Below are 17,646 nucleotides of genomic sequence, written 5' to 3'. Positions count from 1 at the left end.
CTAACTCTATTCATCTCATCTGTAAAATGAGCTAAAGAAGGAAATGGCAAACCACTCCAGTATCTTTGCCAAGAAAACCCCAAAAGGGGTCACGAAGAGTAGGACACAAATGAAACAAACAAGTCAGGGCTTGATTTTTTTTTATTTTATTGATTGTCTAGGCTTCAGAAAATGTTGATAATATATATTAACCTTGAAAGTGTGACTGGCATTTTTGGAAAGCAGTTGTTAAATGTTTAATTGCACATTCCTGGTTATATGATATAAACTATCTGAACCTCAGTTTCCTCATCTTTATAATCAAGGGTTAGTCTAGATGGAGCCCTTCAGGCTCCAAATTCTATAATTCTAGGCATGGAAAGTTTCAATGAATGGTATAAAACTATTCCCAGGCTGTCAATGCGAATGTTAAAGTAAAATCTGCCAGGATAAATAAGTACCATAACAGAGGCAGCATGATATAGTGGACAGAGTGCTAGAATTAAGGTTAGGAACACTTAGGTACTTTAAAGCACTATATAAATGTTAGCTACTACTATTGTTCATCTGTAAAAGGAGGAGGAGAATGAACTCAATGGCATCCAAAGTCCTTCCAGTTCTAAATCCATGATCTGGTGGTCCTGATGAGGATGATAATTCTATAATCTAATGACTCTTGGTAAGTCATTTAAACCTATATAGGCCTCAGTTTCTTCATCTGGGAAAGGCCAGTGGGTTGGATTCAATGATTCTCTAAGGTCTCTTCCAATTTTAATTCTATGACCTTATGGTCCTACAAATTCACTTATTATTTAAAAGCCCCTAATACAATTCTGTCTCTAAGAGGTTCCTTAAACAGCAGGTTTGATTAAGGATGATCTGGCCCAAAAATAATCAGTCCAAGAGCATAGAAAAGAGACTTGGGGAAAAAATATTAACAGCTACTTCAGTTTACACCTCAAATTCTCTCACATCCAATTGGTATGGTACCCTGGAAGGAATGATGGACTGAGGTTCAAGTGCCAGTTGTGAGACTCAGCTGCGTAACTTTAGACTTTCTTTCCCTGGGTCACAGTTTCTCTAGATATATAAGGAGAAAAATCAACTTTTCAATCAGTTTCAATTTAGCAAATATTTATTAAGTGCCTGCAATTCAGGGACACCATGATAGCTATATGATGGAGATAGATCAACAATGTGACATAGTCCCTGCCCTTGAGCAGTTTACACTCTAATAGAAATGATATGCTACAGACAAAAATGCTGAAACCAGACTGGTTGTGATAGGAATAAAGGAGCCATTAAGGCAAAATGCTTCAGGAATTTTAGAAGGGAAGGATCATTTTCAACTGGCATGTTTCCATGTGACCAGACTTCATAGAAGGTGTGGCTTCTGAGTTGTATTTACTCTTCATATGTATGTGTTGTCTTTCCAGATAGAATGCAAGCTCCTTGAGGGCAGGGACTAATTCATATTATAGCCTAATGCTTGTTATACAGTAGATGCTTAATAAATGCTTATTGGTTGATTGGTTGATTAAAGGGGCTTCAACAGATAAAGGTGGAAGGATTTGGGAATGAGGGTTGGAAATGGCATAAGTAAAGGCCCAGGGACAGGAGAGAACAAGAAGAAAAGGGTTAGGGAATAGTACAAATAGTTTGGAACATAGATAAATATGAAGAGAAGTTGTTGAATCATTTTAGTCATGTCTAACTCTCTGTGACCCCATTTGGGATTTTCTTGGCAAAGATACTGGAGTGGTTTGCCATTTCCTTCTCCAGCTCATTTTATAGATGAGGAAACTGAGGCAAACGCAGTTAAGTGACTTGCCCAGAGTCACCCAACTAGTGTCTGAGGCTGGATTTGAACTCAGGTCCTCTTACCTCTGGGACTGGCACTCTATCCACTGCACCATCTCATTGCCCATGAAGAAAAGTAGGAAGAAATAAAACTGTCAAGTAGGATGGAGTCAGATTATGGAAGACCATGAATGCGAGAGTCAGGGATTTGTACTTTACTTAGTAGGCAATGGAGAGCCAGCATGATTTTTTAAATAAAAGAGTGAATTGTGATGCTGTGTTAGGAAGTTTCCCCATGCAGTCATGGGGAGGATGGAGTAGAGAGGAGGGGAAGGTATATATGTAAAATGACCCTAGGTTCATAAGGTCCCTTCCAGCTCCACCATTTTATTATTCATTTTATCTACCAAAGGTATTTACTTCAAATAGAAAAAGAGAAAGCAAAGATTTTCTCAGGACCATTGTCCAGTTCTGAAAGTAATCAGTGCTTAGACTCTGAGAAGTCACTTTTCATGGATGGACTGGAGCCAAAGTTCAAATTTATACTCAGAAATCAGCAAATGCTACAAATAAGGGTTTAATTATTGTTTTGTTGATTGTCTAGATTTTTTAAAATGTTGATAATGCAGATTAAATTCAAAAGTGTGTCATGAATACATCATTTCTTTTTCCTGGAGAACTGGTTGTTTATCAGCACACCCCAGGGTCAAGCATGTTAAGTTGCCTTGTTAAGTCCATAGGGATTTCTGGGATGCAGAGAGGAAGATGTGACAGGTGATGATTCTGAACATATGTGAACACAGTTGTCTGAGGCAAGAGCTGTCTGAGCAGCCTTGTTATTGCATGGCTTCCAGCCTGAGCAAAAAGAATGGAGGCCTGTCCCCAGAATGCACCACTGACCCAAGGACTGAGGACAGCAGCCGCCTGCTGCCTCCCCAGTGAAGCTCGTATTCCAAATCCAGACCCCCTACAGGATGGAGGCAGGCCTCACTCCACTCCTGGGGCAAGCCTGTATTTGCCCAGTTGAGGTCAAAAAGATCTGGGCACCTCCTTGCAAAAACAAGTCCCCGGCATTTCAAACTAATGCTAGTTAAACAAGTTGAGGCCAAATCAATATTTGTGTAAAGTATCTCTGTTTGCTTTCCTACCTATGGACATTTTATGCATATTTGTCTTCTGTGAAATAGGGTTTAAGTCAAAATCCTCCCGTCGGAGGGGTTAGCTGCAACATTAAACAGTTGCTTCCTGTCGGATCCTCCAACCTGGAATGGAGTTTGCCTTCATTTAGATCAGAATAAATCATTAGGGCCCATCCTGATCCTTTCTACGGAAGCTCAGGCTTCTCCCAGTCAGTGTGCTGGAGGGCGGCTTTCAGCACATACTGCAGGGTTATTACTGCCTGTGCCAAGTGCAGGGACCTGCTTTGAATTTGGGGTTCTCCTCTGCCACATTACAAAGGTTTTTATTAGAATGTCACTCGGGGTTTTGTAGGTTTTGAAGATGTTTCAATAATGCAATAAAAGGCAGGTCATTGCCACAACAAAAGGCAGAAATCTCATGTTGGGATAAACAGAATTCTTTGACCCTATGGAACATGTGTCAATGTTGTATGTTGGGTTTTTTCCCCCTGCAGACTCAGTTTTGTTTTTTTTTTTTTTCTGGAGTGCATTATAGCCCCTGATCAGGGCAGTACTTAATCTCGTGTATGTGATCATTACACAAGGTGACCTAAAGACGGCATCGTCAGTCACAGAACAGATGCTGGGATTTTAGTAAACTGAGAAACAGTAAATTGAAATGATACGCATTACGGCTGACTGCCACAACTGCCCATATGGAAAAAGCATTCCTGCAGTTCCCCACCCCCACCAGCTTCAGCCCCACCGGCACACACATGGGCTGCGTTTGTCCATAAACACTGCTTAGATATCTAAAATGTATGTGACATGTACAAAATGGCTTGATTTCAATTTATGGTTGGAAATTAAATGAATCTGAAATGTACATGTTTAAAAACAATTTCAGTGGAAAAGCGTACCAGCTGACGATTACATCCTTAAATTAGATCTCGTTCCCCAGGTATGTTTGTAATATGATAAAAACCAGCAGTTTGGCCTCCACCTAGTACCATGTGTCCACCAGGGACAAAGGGCATACCTCACTGCAAGAGGGGAAGGGCCTTGCTTCCATTCCGTTCAATGGGCCTGTCCTATTTCAAGGTCTCCAATGTTGGGTTTGGGATGGGAGATAAAAGAGAATCCGGGGTGCTCCTTTTGGCAGCACATATGCTAAAATTGGAATGACACAGAGATTAGCACGCCCTCCCCCCAGAGAGACAGAGACAGAGAGAGACAGAGAGAGAGAAATAGAGAGAGGGAGGGAGAAAGGGAGAGACAGAGACAGAAATACAGACAGACAGACAGAGACAGAGAAAGAGGGAGAGAAAGGGAGAGACAGACAGACAGAGACAAACAGAGAAAGACAGAAAGAGACAGAGAGGGAGAGAGGGAGAGACAGACAGACAGAAAGAGAGGGAGAGGGAGAGAGACAGAGAGAATTAGGAAAGGCTTCCTGTCCACACAGAATTTACACAGTAATAGACTTGGATCTGGAAGGGGGCTTTAGAGATGTAACTCATTTTACAGATAAGGAAACTGGGTCCATGAGACCTGAAATAATTTGTTCAAGATCACACAGATAATAAGTGACAGAGATTTAGTTTGAATCCAGGTCTTCTTTCTCCAAACCCAGTGTGCTAGTTTGGAACAGTGATTAATATTAAATAATTAAAGAAGAATACAAAATGGTATATGATATGACCCTGGGCAAGTCACTTAGACCCAATTGCCTACTAAAAAAAATGGTGTATGATTATCTACTAGATCGTGCAATTCATACTATTCATTCAACAAACATTTATTAAGGTCTTACTGTATGCAAAGCATTATGCTAGGTGCTGGGGAGGGGGTGAGTAATACAAGGTTGAGTTAGGATGTAGGGTCTGCTCTCATGGACTTTATTGTCCAGTCTCTAAGTCTGCATTGGTATTCATGTGATGTTCCAAGAAGGGAGGAGGCTGGCACATAGTGGAGGAAGGCTTCATGGGAAAGATGGGTCTTGAATAATGGGTAGGAATTGGAGAGGAAGGAGGCCAGGGAGACAGTAATTTCGTGAGAAGAATATGGGCAAAGACAAGGTGGATGGATTGGGCGTGGCATATTTATTTGAGAGATCATAAGGAGACCGTCTGAGTAGAATGAATGTTATGTGCTTGAAAGGAAGAAGGTTAAGGTTGAATAGTTGAGCTAGAGTGTGGAGAGACTTCTGCATGCCAGGATGCCCAGGTTGAACTTTCTTGTGTCTAGGATAGGTTTCCATGCAGGTTAAGATCTAAATCTTCCCTGGAATAGATATTTTGGTGCTGCCCCCTCCCCCCAATTGCTTTGCATATATTATATCACTACTTACTACTTGTGGGGTCTGGGGCAATTTACTCCTCTCCTAGAAAAATCTTTAAAGTCCTGCAGAGACCATATCCTAACACAGCCTCAGGGCTCCGCAAGGAAAGGGGCCTGCAGTGCTGTGTCCTGAACTCAGATATCTGACTGTGCAACAGTTAGGATATATTTTCCAAAGAGGAACTCCATCCACCTTCCTTCATTATTACTTCATCTGGGATCGAGGTCTGCACTGACCCTCCTGGAAGGCTAGAAATAGGACAGCCACTTAAAAGAGGTAGCAACATCAAGCTTTACTCAAACCTGTTTATCTGTGGTCAGATGGTCAGTCCATTCATTCAGTCCTTCAGTGAGGCACCTCCTATGTACTGGGCACTGCTATATGCTAGGGCTGGAAATACATAGACAAAAGCAAAACAGTCCATATCTTCATAGGGCAGATATTCTAGGGGCATAGCGGAGGGGGAGCAACACGTACACAGAGAAGTAAATGCAAAATAAAGCATCATGGGATCATAGATTTGGAGCTGAAAGGGACTTTAGAAGTCTTCTGGTACAGACCTCTCACTTTAAAGAAATAAAAACTGAGGCCTAGAGAAATGACTTGCCCAAGATATCACACAGGTAGTAAGTGACAATGATATACATATATATCAAATATATTATATATCACATATATTATATGTCACATATATATGTGTACATATACATATACACATATGCACTATGTAGGAATGTGTGTATATGTAGGTATGTGTATATCCATATATGTATGTATACTGTTATATGTGCAGTATTATATAGTATATATACAGGCGTACATACACACGTATGTGTTTATAAATTTGAGTGGATCAGTCCATCTATCAGTCAACAACATTTATTGGATTCCCTAGGCTATAAGTTCTGAAGGGGAGATCTCACCTACTTATATGTAGCTGGGATGTTGTCAGTGGAATTAACCTGGTGCTGAACCTTTCTGACCTTAGTCCTCAAACAGAAGCTGGACGGCCCATCACTGTGCCTGTACTGAAAGTCTTGCTAGCTTAAAGGACCTACCAGAGTTTGGCTCTGCTGGCATCATTTTGAGAACACAGAGTCAACTCTATCACCACTCTGGGGCTGAGAAGTGGGGGTGCAATTTTTGTGAAGGATGAGGAAATAATCTAATTCTTTTCCACGTCTCTTCAATTCTACTTCCATTATATCTCTTACATCCATTCCCTCCTCTCTACTGTCACCACAACTACCCTAGTTCTCCCCCTGGAACCACCCTGGGATCTGACAAGTGAACTTCCACCTTATATTGCCTCCATCTCACTTCCCAGGCACCGTTTCCAAACTATGCTGCTTGATCTCCCGTCTCTCTCATGCTCTGCTTTCTAGCTCCCCTTTATATGTGATTTTCCCCCATTAGAATATAAGCTCCTTGAGGACATGGACTGTCTTGCTTGATTGTCTTTACATGCCTAGTGCTTAGTACAGTGCCTGGCACATAGTAGGTGCTTAATAAATACTCTATCATCTAGCTAGCTAGCTATCATCTATCATTTGTCTATTCTCTATCTATCCTCTATCCATCTATTATCTATTATCTATCAATCTACCTCATCCTGACCCTTGTCACCTCTCACCTGGACTATTGCAACAATCTCCTAATTTGTCTCCCTGTTTGAAGGCTCTCCCTTCTCCAGTTCATTCTCCACACAGCTGCCAAATTGATATTTTTAAACTGCAGGTCTTGACCATGCCACTCCCCACCTCTATAGGCTCCATTGGCTCCCTATTGCTTCCAGAATAAAATAAGAACTCCTCTGTTTTGGCTTTTAAAACCCTTCACAGTTTGGCCCCAACCACTTCTTTACCTTGACATTCCTGTCCCCATGTCCCTATCTCTTCTATAAACTTCAATGCAAATGCCCCCTCTCCCGAGAAGTCCTTCTTAATCCCTGACATTACTTTGTATTTATTTTGCATATGTCTTTTATTTCTTTGTCTTTTTTGGTATGTCATGCCTCCTCAGAAGAATACAAACTCTTTGAGAGCAAGGACTGTTTTGCTTCCGTATTTGTATCCCTACATCCTAGCACAGTGCTTGGTACATATTCAATTTATTATTATTAAATATTAAGTATTTAACAAATACTGGTGGTTCCATGACCCATTTCCCTTTGTTAGTCCTCTGCATATGGATTTCTCACTAAAGCTTGATAATAATTCTCTATATTTTTATTTATTCTTTTCTTCGATGACCTCACTCCTGCTGTGTACTAGCTGCTGAATGAGGGCACTATTTAAGAACAGAAACTTTCTTACTATTCAGTACCATATTCAGTTCTGTACACAGTGTCCATCCAAAGGATTCAAACAAGATAGAGGGTAAAATCAAAGTCCTGGGAAATCCATGGGCTAGACCAGTCCCAGTGTGCTAAGCAGGTTGATCCTAAAAGAAGCAGGAGGCCTATCCCAATGGAAGTCCTCTTATGGGGTTGGCCTGGGGCCAACACACTCCATTGCCAATTCTCCCAGCCCAAAGATATTTGTAGGGAATGGCTCAGACATCAAGCTGTCACCACTCATTGCTCATCCCCCAAACCTACCAGGTACAACTCATGGATCTAATATTCATAGGAACAGAAGGAAGTGACTTCAAGAACTGTCTCCCCCCTCCAGACCCAATTAATACCTGAGTATTTCTGACTTGGGAGCCTCCCTTATGGAGTGAGCTCATTATACACACCCTCATCCTGCCGTGTTTATTCCACCCTCACTGTTGCTTTTCCAAGCTTTTCCAACCAGAAAAGGTTTTCATAAGGTCAGGTTCTGAACACATAAAATTAAATACTAGCTGTAGAAAAGGTCCAAGCTTTTACTAGCATATTATAGGGTATATTGTAAGTTTCACTCACATTTGCTTAACTGCTACTAACAACTTTTGGAGAGATTCTGAGGAACTTGCCTAGCCCTGGTTTGGGGTTTCGTTACTCACCAATCGATAGACATACTGGGCAGTGTGGCCCTCAGCAGGCCACAGAGAGGGCCATGCAGTTAGCAAGCAAGCAAAAACCTGAGCCCCAAGTGTAAGGAGTACTGTGGCTGCCAAAGTACCTCCCCTCCACCCCCCCAACCCTGCCAAAAAAAAAATGAATCTGGAATGTGTTTCTACTTACTGTCCATCCCAGTAAAATAAAATGATCTCTCCTCCAAACATGTGGTTCTGCTTAGACAAGAAACTGTATATATTGGTCTAAATCCAGAATGGTCTTTCTGACATATTACTCAGTATGAGAAAATTACTCCAGCCTGCATTCTCTGTAGAAATTCCTAATGCTAAGTGCACCAGTCCACGATGATAATTTGTTGTACAACAAAAGTACATAATAATTTCATCTCAGTGTGGCCTGTACTGTAAGACCATGCAAAGGAAGCACTTGAACAAGGCAGATCACTTCCTGTGTAATATCAGCATCGAGCCTGGGTGGGAAAGAATCAGGGGGACTGTATCTAAATCAGAAAGCACCCCATTTTAAAATGACAATAATGTACAGATGCATGCATATGCATGTGATACACACACACACATGTATATGCATGCACTGAAATCTGGTGTTTATACACATAAGGCAGATTCTAGCAGTGACCAGAGCTGGTTCATTTACCAAAAACGCAATAAAAAGACAGATGTCTGTTGCAGAGTTAAAAAGCTGAGAAGCAGAGAGGCGGGAAGCTCAAAGTTATTGTGGATCTCTTGATGCTGAGCCTGTTCTGAACTGGTCCAAAGTGAAGCCACCTGAATTCCAGGGGACCCCCAAACTACAACCTTCGATCAGTCCCTCGGCTTAGTTTGACTCAGCTAAAGTTTCATTATACACTGTGGGCTGAGCTCCAGAACTCTCATCTGTCCCACTAACGGGCTCAGACAGATCACCCCACAGTACATGGATTCTCTTTGGGATAATGTCTTGGAGAGTAACAACTTGAAATATGATATAGTCAAAAAGTGTTAAAGTTAAAGCATTTCTTTATGACACTCTTCCCAAAGCAAGGTTGCAAAATGGGGAGAAGTATATGAGTAGAAAAGTTGAATGCAGAACACAAAGAAACTTAATTGTTAATACAATATGGTGTGACACCATTTTACTGCTGTTGAAATCATGGTTACAGAAGATTAAGTCCTTCCTTCTTTCCTTCCTTCCTTCCTTTCTCCCCTTCTTCCTTTTTTCCTTCCCTCCTTCCTTTTTTACTTCTTCCCCTCCTTCTTTCTTTCCTTCCTTCCTTTCTCTCCTTCTTCCTTTTTTCCTTCCTTCCCTCCTTCCTTTTTTCCTTCTTCCCTTCCTTCCTTCCTTCTTCCCCTCCTTTCTTCCTTCTTTCCTTCCCTACTTCTGCCTCTCAAAAGTCTGAATTTAGGAGTAATATATCAACATTCTTTTCCCCTCATTCTCTTTTTCTTTGAATATACTCTCTTAAGGGAAACTAGGGAGCTTCAGTGTTTTTACAAAGCCTACATCCTTATTTCCTTAGATGTTTAACCATCAGCTTTCCAGCTACACCTCTCTTTGATGTTTCATGAAGAATATAAATGTGGCACACTAACCAACTTCACCCCTCCACCAAGTATGTCTGCTAAATTTGAAACCTACTGTTCTCTCAAGAAATTAGCTATGATCCCTATATATACATTTAGAATGTTCCTATAAAAGAAAAAAAATCCTTTTATATCTCAATTAAATCAAAATGGTGCTTAATTCAGCCATGCCAAAGGCTAAAATTGCTTAACCCCTTGTTGGCCAGAGCCATGTATCTTCTCTAGGGAAGGAAGGGACAGACAGATAGACTTGCTGATCATTTCTAACTATCTTTTCAAAGTTTTGGGTTCAATAAAACATGAAACATATTTTGTCTGGCACTTTTCCCCTTGATTTTTAAACCCATGTGTACTTTAAGGGAAATGTAATCCATATGTTTCTGATTCATTTATACTTAAGTCATTAAGATGCTGTTTTGTAAGAGTTCTTTGATGTCCAAGGACCTTTTGAGCCCTTTTTAAAGCCTTTTTCTTAAAAACAGGAAGTTTTTCTTCTCTGACAGTAAACAAAGCAGAAGGTTAGAGTTCAACTGGAAATCATGAGGAACAAGCTGTAAGTGGGTTCTAAGCCTGTCAAAGCTCATTTGTCTTTCCCTCTCATAAAGCCTCAAGACCCCAATCCAGAATTTAGCAAACAGCAACACCGGGTAAAGTGTGAAATCTTGTGTAAGGAAACATTGAGTCAGTAAGGAGGACTGGCCCCGGATATCTCAGGCATTAATGCGATTCCCGTCAATGCGGGCCTCCTTCTCTTTTCACAGAGCAAGGGCATTAACATGTTTTGGCATGTTTATTACATTTCTATTTCGTCAAAATAACATTAAAAACAACAGCAAACAACAACAACAGAAAGGCTGGAGCTTATGTTCCTAGACACACACAACTGAGGATGCTTGGGACTGGGGATGATCCCATGCCTCGGGCAACAGATGGCACAGAAGTGATAATGGATCCAAAGTGATAATGTATGCAAAGTGCTCGCAATCCTTCTAGTTCCATATAAATAGCAGATATTATTGTTGTTATTGTTATCTTATTCTCTTATTTTTTAATGAGGTTTAGACAGAAGCAGTCCTGAGATGAATCACAATCCTCCTATTATTCTCTTATATTTTGTTCTGCAGTCTATTGTGCCAGTGGACAAAAAAACTTCTCACAATGAAACAGAGTATTGGGATATAAGCTCATCTTCTACTGATTCGCTAATGGTACTTTGGGACAACTCCAGGAGCAAATAGGGAAGACAGGGATAGCTCATATAGCATCCCATTCCCTCAGGGTTTTAATTTCTCCCATTAGTCTCCATAGTTTGAAAGTTTTCATTCCATGGAGTTTGGAAATTATGAATAGTCAGTATGGTAACCTCTCTTAACAACGCTTCTTAAACTTTTATGGATCAAAGTTACATCTAGGCAGTTAGAGGCAATAGATCCATCTGAAATGATGCTCTGGTAGTTTATTGGCTGAATTCTCAAGCACATGCTGAATTTCATATTTGTATTATGGGGGTTTGCTCTCTACTGGTCTGGTGGATAATTATGACCAACTGCTCATTTGTTTCTAGGTTGCTGGTGGAGGCTAAATTTTTTGCCACCTGCATAGTTTTCACTATTTCATTGTATAATCTGCTTTGATCAATAACTCCAGGCACCCTAAGAGAAATACTTCTATAATTTCTGATGGCAATGACCTGATTAGAATCACTATCGCAAACCCGTGTGTTTTTGTCAACCAGTTCTTATAACTTAGCCATTCTTTCATTGCTTATTTGTCATCAGCTTGTTGCTGGATGTCAGTTTCTGTGGGTGACCATTTTATGTGCTATGGTATTTCTATATTTTGGTATCAACTTCTGGCAAGGCACTAGCTAGCCACAAAGACACTGGGAATTGTAGTTCTTCCTGGATTGGGAAGCAAGGAAATTAACATGAGATTGGTTCTTCATATTTGTGAATTGCTGTAGTCAAAAATTCAACACCTAGTGTCCAAAGTTTGGGGGATGACCCTTGCCAAACTTAGCTAGGCTGAGCCTTGGGTGACAGATACTTGGTTGATTGTACACTTGTATTCAAATTCTTTTCATATTGAAAAGACCAAACAGAACTTAAGCTTCACTGAATTAACCTTTGAGTACTTAGGGTCACAATGAGGCATCAGGGTGGGACTCAAGTAGTTATGGTTTCTGGACTGTCACTCAATTCTCAGGTCATAGTATACATTATCTGAGCTACAGTTGGACCTCACTTTAAGGCAATTGAATATGGTATTGTGGAATGGGTATATTAAGCATATATACACATAGCAACATCAATGGAAATAACTACAAAATAATCCAGACTGAATGCTATCAAATTAAAATGGGCCCCAAAGAAGAGATACGACAAAATATCTCTCCACTCTTCTTCACAAATGTGGGGAGTGATGAATGTGGAATGCATATGTCAGCATTTTTCAATATAGCAATTAGTTTTGCTGTATTTTTTCTCTTTTTTTGATTATTTGTTGTAGTGGATAGCTTTTTAGGAGAAGATAAGAAAACATTGGGGAATGTAGATGATATAAAAACAAAAGACATAGGGACAGCTAGTTGGCACAGTGGATAGAGCACTGACCCTGAAGTCAGGAGGACCTGAGTTCAAATCCAGCCTCAGACACATAACACTCACTAGCTGTGTGACTCTGGGCAAGTCACTTAACCCCAATTGCCTCATCACACACACAAAAAAAAGACATCAATAAAAATCCATTTAAAAAATTCACATATACTTAGTGTGTATATGTATATCCTTCATTTAGGTCTTCCTTCTATGCTGTTTCATGGATTGAAAGTGACCCAGAGAGCCCACTGTAAGACATGTGCCTCAAGAAGTCAAAAATAAAAAGAAAGGCCCCATTTATACTAACAATTCATAGTAACACTTTTTGTGGTAACAAAGACATGGTAATAAGGTAAATGCTCATTATTTGGGGAACGGCCAAGCAAAGTATAGTTGTTGTTCAGTCATTTTGGGACATGACTCTTAGTGATACCATTTGGGGTTTTCTTGGCAAAGATACTGGCTTGCCATTTCCTTTTCTAGCTAATTTTACAGATGAGGAAATTGAGGCAAACAGGGCTAAGTGATTTACCCAGGGTCACAGTAAGTGTTTGAGGGCAGATTTGAACTCATGTCTTCCTGACTCCAGAACCAGCACTCTATCCACTGCACTACCTAGCTGCCTGAAGAGCAGTAGATGAATATAAGGGGATATTACTACACTGTAGGAAATAATGAATATGAAGAATCAAAAGAAATAATATTTGTAAAGCTCTCTGCAAACTTTAAATCTCTATATGAATATTAGCTCTTATTAATGTAAGTATAGAGAAGTGTGAGAAGACTTACATGAACTGATTAAGAAAAACCAGGAAAACAACATGCAAAATGAATACAATAATGGAAATGGAAGTAACCAAACAAAACCAAACAAAACGTGAATGTTGAGCAATTATAAATCAAGCTTGGCTCTCCCTCTATCCTTTACAAAGGTTAAGGGGAACTTTGGGTGTGAAACATTGCATGCACTACCAGATTCAGCGTTGTGTTGGTTAATTTTGATGGACTTTTCCCCTTTCATTTTTATCCTTAATCACAGCTTTCTGGGGAGGAGTGGGAGAAAAAAATATTTGAAAATGAAGGTGTTAGAAAATCAAACTATATAAAACATTTTTCACTCCAAAAACAAAAAATAAAATAAAGTGACCTTGGTTTCTCTATGCCAGGAAAAGCTTTGAATACAGATATGGACTACATGTCTATCGCCAGAGAGATAACTTCACTAAGTTAGGAGAAGCTTCTCATGAGACTGATGGCATTCTACTGGGTTTTTGGTCATAGCAACTCAAACAAACAAACAAACTTCAACGTCACAGAAGGAAGGATTGCAATCTGTGTTAGTGGAAGGAGGACATATACTGATGAAATCACAAATTCTTCAAGTTTGTAGATGGATGCATAAATGTTTCAATCAGGTGATCAAAAAAGATTTATTTGGTGCCTACTACATGCCAGTCACTGTGCTAAGCATTGGGGATAGAAAGAAAGGTAAAAACATGTCCTGCCTTCACAGAGATCACAGTCTAATGGGGGAAGAACATAGAAAAAAAAACTATGTATTACATAAACAAAAATACAAAGAGTAAATGTTATCTGTACCCAGAGAAAGAAATGATAAGTAGAAATATGTATAGAACAATTTTACATATATGTACATATTTCTGTCTAATGGTAGCCATCACTAGGGTGATGGGAGGGGGAAGGGAAGGGGAAAAAGGGGGAAAAAAGAAATTTACATGATAACTTTATTATATATTTAAAAGGAATAGCAAGTTATATGTAATAGATTTATAGTTTCATGTAAAATCATCTGGTTTTTTATTCTACTATATTATGGAAATGCTTGTTTTATTTCATAAACTAAAAACAAATAATTTTTTTAAAAGGGTAAATGGGAGATGATCGAAAAGGGGAAGGTACTACCAACCCAGTCCAATCCAATAAACATTTATTAAGGTCCTACTATGTGCCAGGCACTGTGCTAAGACCTGGCGATACAATTAATTTTTTTTTTTTACAAAAAGACAAATCTTGCTCTCAAGGACCTTACAATTTAATGAGGGGAGACAACACACAAAAGAAAACAGGTAAGGGGTGAGGAGGGAGAGTGAGAGCAGGGGTACGTGGTGGAGGAGCATGTTGTTCATGGAGTTGAAACCAGGTGAAGTGGCAGGTGCAAGGTGGAGTGAACCTACAAGTTCATAGTTTCTGCCTCTAAAAAGGAAAACATTGAGTTCCAGTCCTCCAATCAGAATGGAGAAGGAGCTGAGGGAGGTAGTGTCAGTCAACACTTGAGTTAAAGGGATTAGAGGATGGGTGAGTTTAACATAGGTGGAGCATTTTGTTCTGTGGAGTTAAAACCAGGCAGGGCAGCAGATGGCAGAAGTTGAGGACATTCAGTGAGAACTCCCTCTTCTCTTTCTGTCTGCAGAGATGTCAAGAAAGATAAGGGCTGAAGAAAGGTCATCATACTCAGCAACCAAGAGATCAATGATAATTTTGGAGAGAGCAATTTCTGTTGAATGATGAGGTCTAAAGTCAGATTACAAAGGGACTAGAGGAGAAGAAATGGAAGCAGTTAGTGTAGATGGCTTTCTCAAGGATTTTAGATAAGAAGGGGAGGAGAGATTTAGATTTTAGTTAGCAGGGATGATCAGATCAAGTAAGGATATTTAAGTATGGAGGAAAGATGTATGTTTATTGGCAGTAAGGAAGGAGCCAGTAGAGAGGGAGAGATTGAAGATAAGAAAGAAAATGCTGGGGCCAATATGCTAAAAAAGATGGGATCAAGGGTGCCTGTAGAGAGGCTGATCTTGGCAAAGAGAGGGGCTGCCTCTGTCTGAGAATGGAATGGAGGAAATAGCGAAGGAAGATGTCTAACTAATGTGAAATGAGGCAAAGAGGAAGGGAAAAGGAAATAAACTTTTATGTAGCACTCACTATGTGCCAGGCACCATTCAATGCACTTTTGCAAATATTATCTCATTTGATTCTCACAACAACCCTGTGAGGTAGGTACAGTTATTATCCTTGTTTGAGGAAAGTGAGACAAGCAGAGGTTGAGTGACTCACCCAGGGTCACACAGTAAGTGTCCAGGGCCAAATTTGAACTCAGGTCTTCCTGACACCATACCTAACTCTCTATCTACGGCAACACCAGCTGCCTCTGTGAAGAGAAGGTGACAGACAGAAAGAGAAGAGGGAGTTCTCATTGAATGTCCTCAATTCTTTCTGCAAAGTACAAGGAGAATTCCTCAGCAGAAAAGGTAGAAGGAGGTACTGTGAAAGGCTTAAAGAAAAATAAAGTTTAGAACAACTACTTTGAATAGTATGATAGTGAATCAATTAGGAAGGCATCAAATGATCATTTTGCTACAATGAGGACTGTACTGAAACCCAATTGGCATGATTTTATGATTTCCTGAATTGGAGTGAAGGATGCCAATGGTAGCAGTAATCCAGAACTGGGTTTTGGTAAGAAATGGTCAGTGAGAGAATAGGGGGATGAGGGATTCAAGAGTAGAGGATCTTGTCAAGTTGAATTGGTTCAAGGGGTTGAGACAGGGAAGAGAGTAGAGTTAGTGCTGGGCTGATGACCTGGGAAAGAGCCAAAGAGGGGAGGGAATGGAGGTCACCATATGAATGAAGAATGGAGTTCAGGATTGTAAGGCATGGGCAGAGATCGAATGATAAAGATTATGATCAAAGGAATACATTTTGGAGTCCATAAATATGGAAGAAGAACACTGGTGGGTGATGGTAAGATTAAGGTTATGACCTTTCTTTGTGCAACTGAGATAGAGTGGTGGAAGGTGATGTCGTAGGAGATGAATAAACTGAGGAAATGGGAAATTTGTGTACATGTGGAAAAAATCAAATGTAAGTTGAAGTCTCCTAGCACGAGAGCAGGAGTTGGGGTGGAGAGAAAGACTATGAGCCATGCCCTGAACACATTGAAGAGGAGGAAAAAATGTCATGGGGGTCCACAGATAAGAGCCACTGAGACCTGAATTGGGTGATAAATTTGGATAGTGTTGACCTTCAAGTGAAGAGAGATTGCTGAGTAATGGTAGAAAGAGAGTGTAGAAGTGACAATGGGGAGCAAGAGTAATCCCTCCACCCCCACCAGTAAGTATATCTGTATGTGGGGCAGCTGGGAGATACAGTGGATAGATTGCCAGGCCTAGAGTCAGGAAGATCTGAGTTCAAATCCAGCCTCAGACCCTTACTAGATGTCATTTAACTTCTTTCACTTAAATTCTGTTTGCCTCATTTTCCTCATCTATAAAATGGAGATAATAATAGCACATCCCTTCCAGAATTGTTGTGAGGATCAAATGAGATACTAATTGTAAAGTGCTTAACATAGTGCCTGGCACATAGTAACTGCTATATAAATGTTATCTATTATTATTATTATTAATATTATTATTAGGGTAGAAGGGTAGGGGGGAAGAAATATAAGTGAAAATTCAACCAGAATTGGAAAATATGGTAAGGAAATGTCATTATGAGGGATCCAGGTCTCAGGGAGTATCAAAAGATAGAAGGAATGAGAAAGGAAGAGATTTAAGATGAAAACAATTCTTTGTATTTTGGAGTAGGCGTTTCTGTTGGGTTCCTTTGCAAGATAGGCTTACTCTCTCATTACTTATTAATTTTTTTTTCAGTCTTACAAATTATCTTCCTCCTGCGGCACTGGGCCCTAGCAGTCTTCTTTGGCACATTTAGAAAAAAAGCTCAGGAGCACCAAACATTGGAGGAAAAAGTAAGGGAGAGAGTCAAGACTGCGAAGAAAAAAGTTGTCAAGAAAAACAATACTCAAGAAATTGTGTGATGTTAGCAAGATTATTTTAAATCCAGAAGAGCATCCGCTGACTTATGAAGTATGTTGAATTAGTTGTAGCAAATTTACTTCACCAGAAGTGGCCTTCAAGGCCTGTTAAAGTGGAGGCACTTAAGCTTTCACGGATTGTAAATTTTCCTGAAGTCAGGTTTCCAAATGGGACCTTCCTGGCATCCTACCTGCTCCACAGTGGTTAGAAGACCTGGGCAGGATTTGACCACACACTTAATGGGATTAAGGTAGGTATTTAGAAACAGAGGAGTGATCAGCTGGAAAAGATTCACAAAATCACAGTGTTGCGGAAGTCAAAGTTACTTCAACGGTCAGCCAGGCCAACTCTTACCCCCAAAAATCATAACAACAAATGGTCATCCAATCTTT

The sequence above is a fragment of the Vombatus ursinus genome, unplaced genomic scaffold (assembly GCF_900497805.2).
Source record: "Vombatus ursinus unplaced genomic scaffold, bare-nosed wombat genome assembly UNPS02014863.1, whole genome shotgun sequence".
In the NCBI taxonomy this organism is placed as follows: domain Eukaryota; kingdom Metazoa; phylum Chordata; class Mammalia; order Diprotodontia; family Vombatidae; genus Vombatus; species Vombatus ursinus.
The sequence above is the reverse complement of the archived record's forward strand: the minus strand, read 5'-3'. Positions refer to the sequence as shown.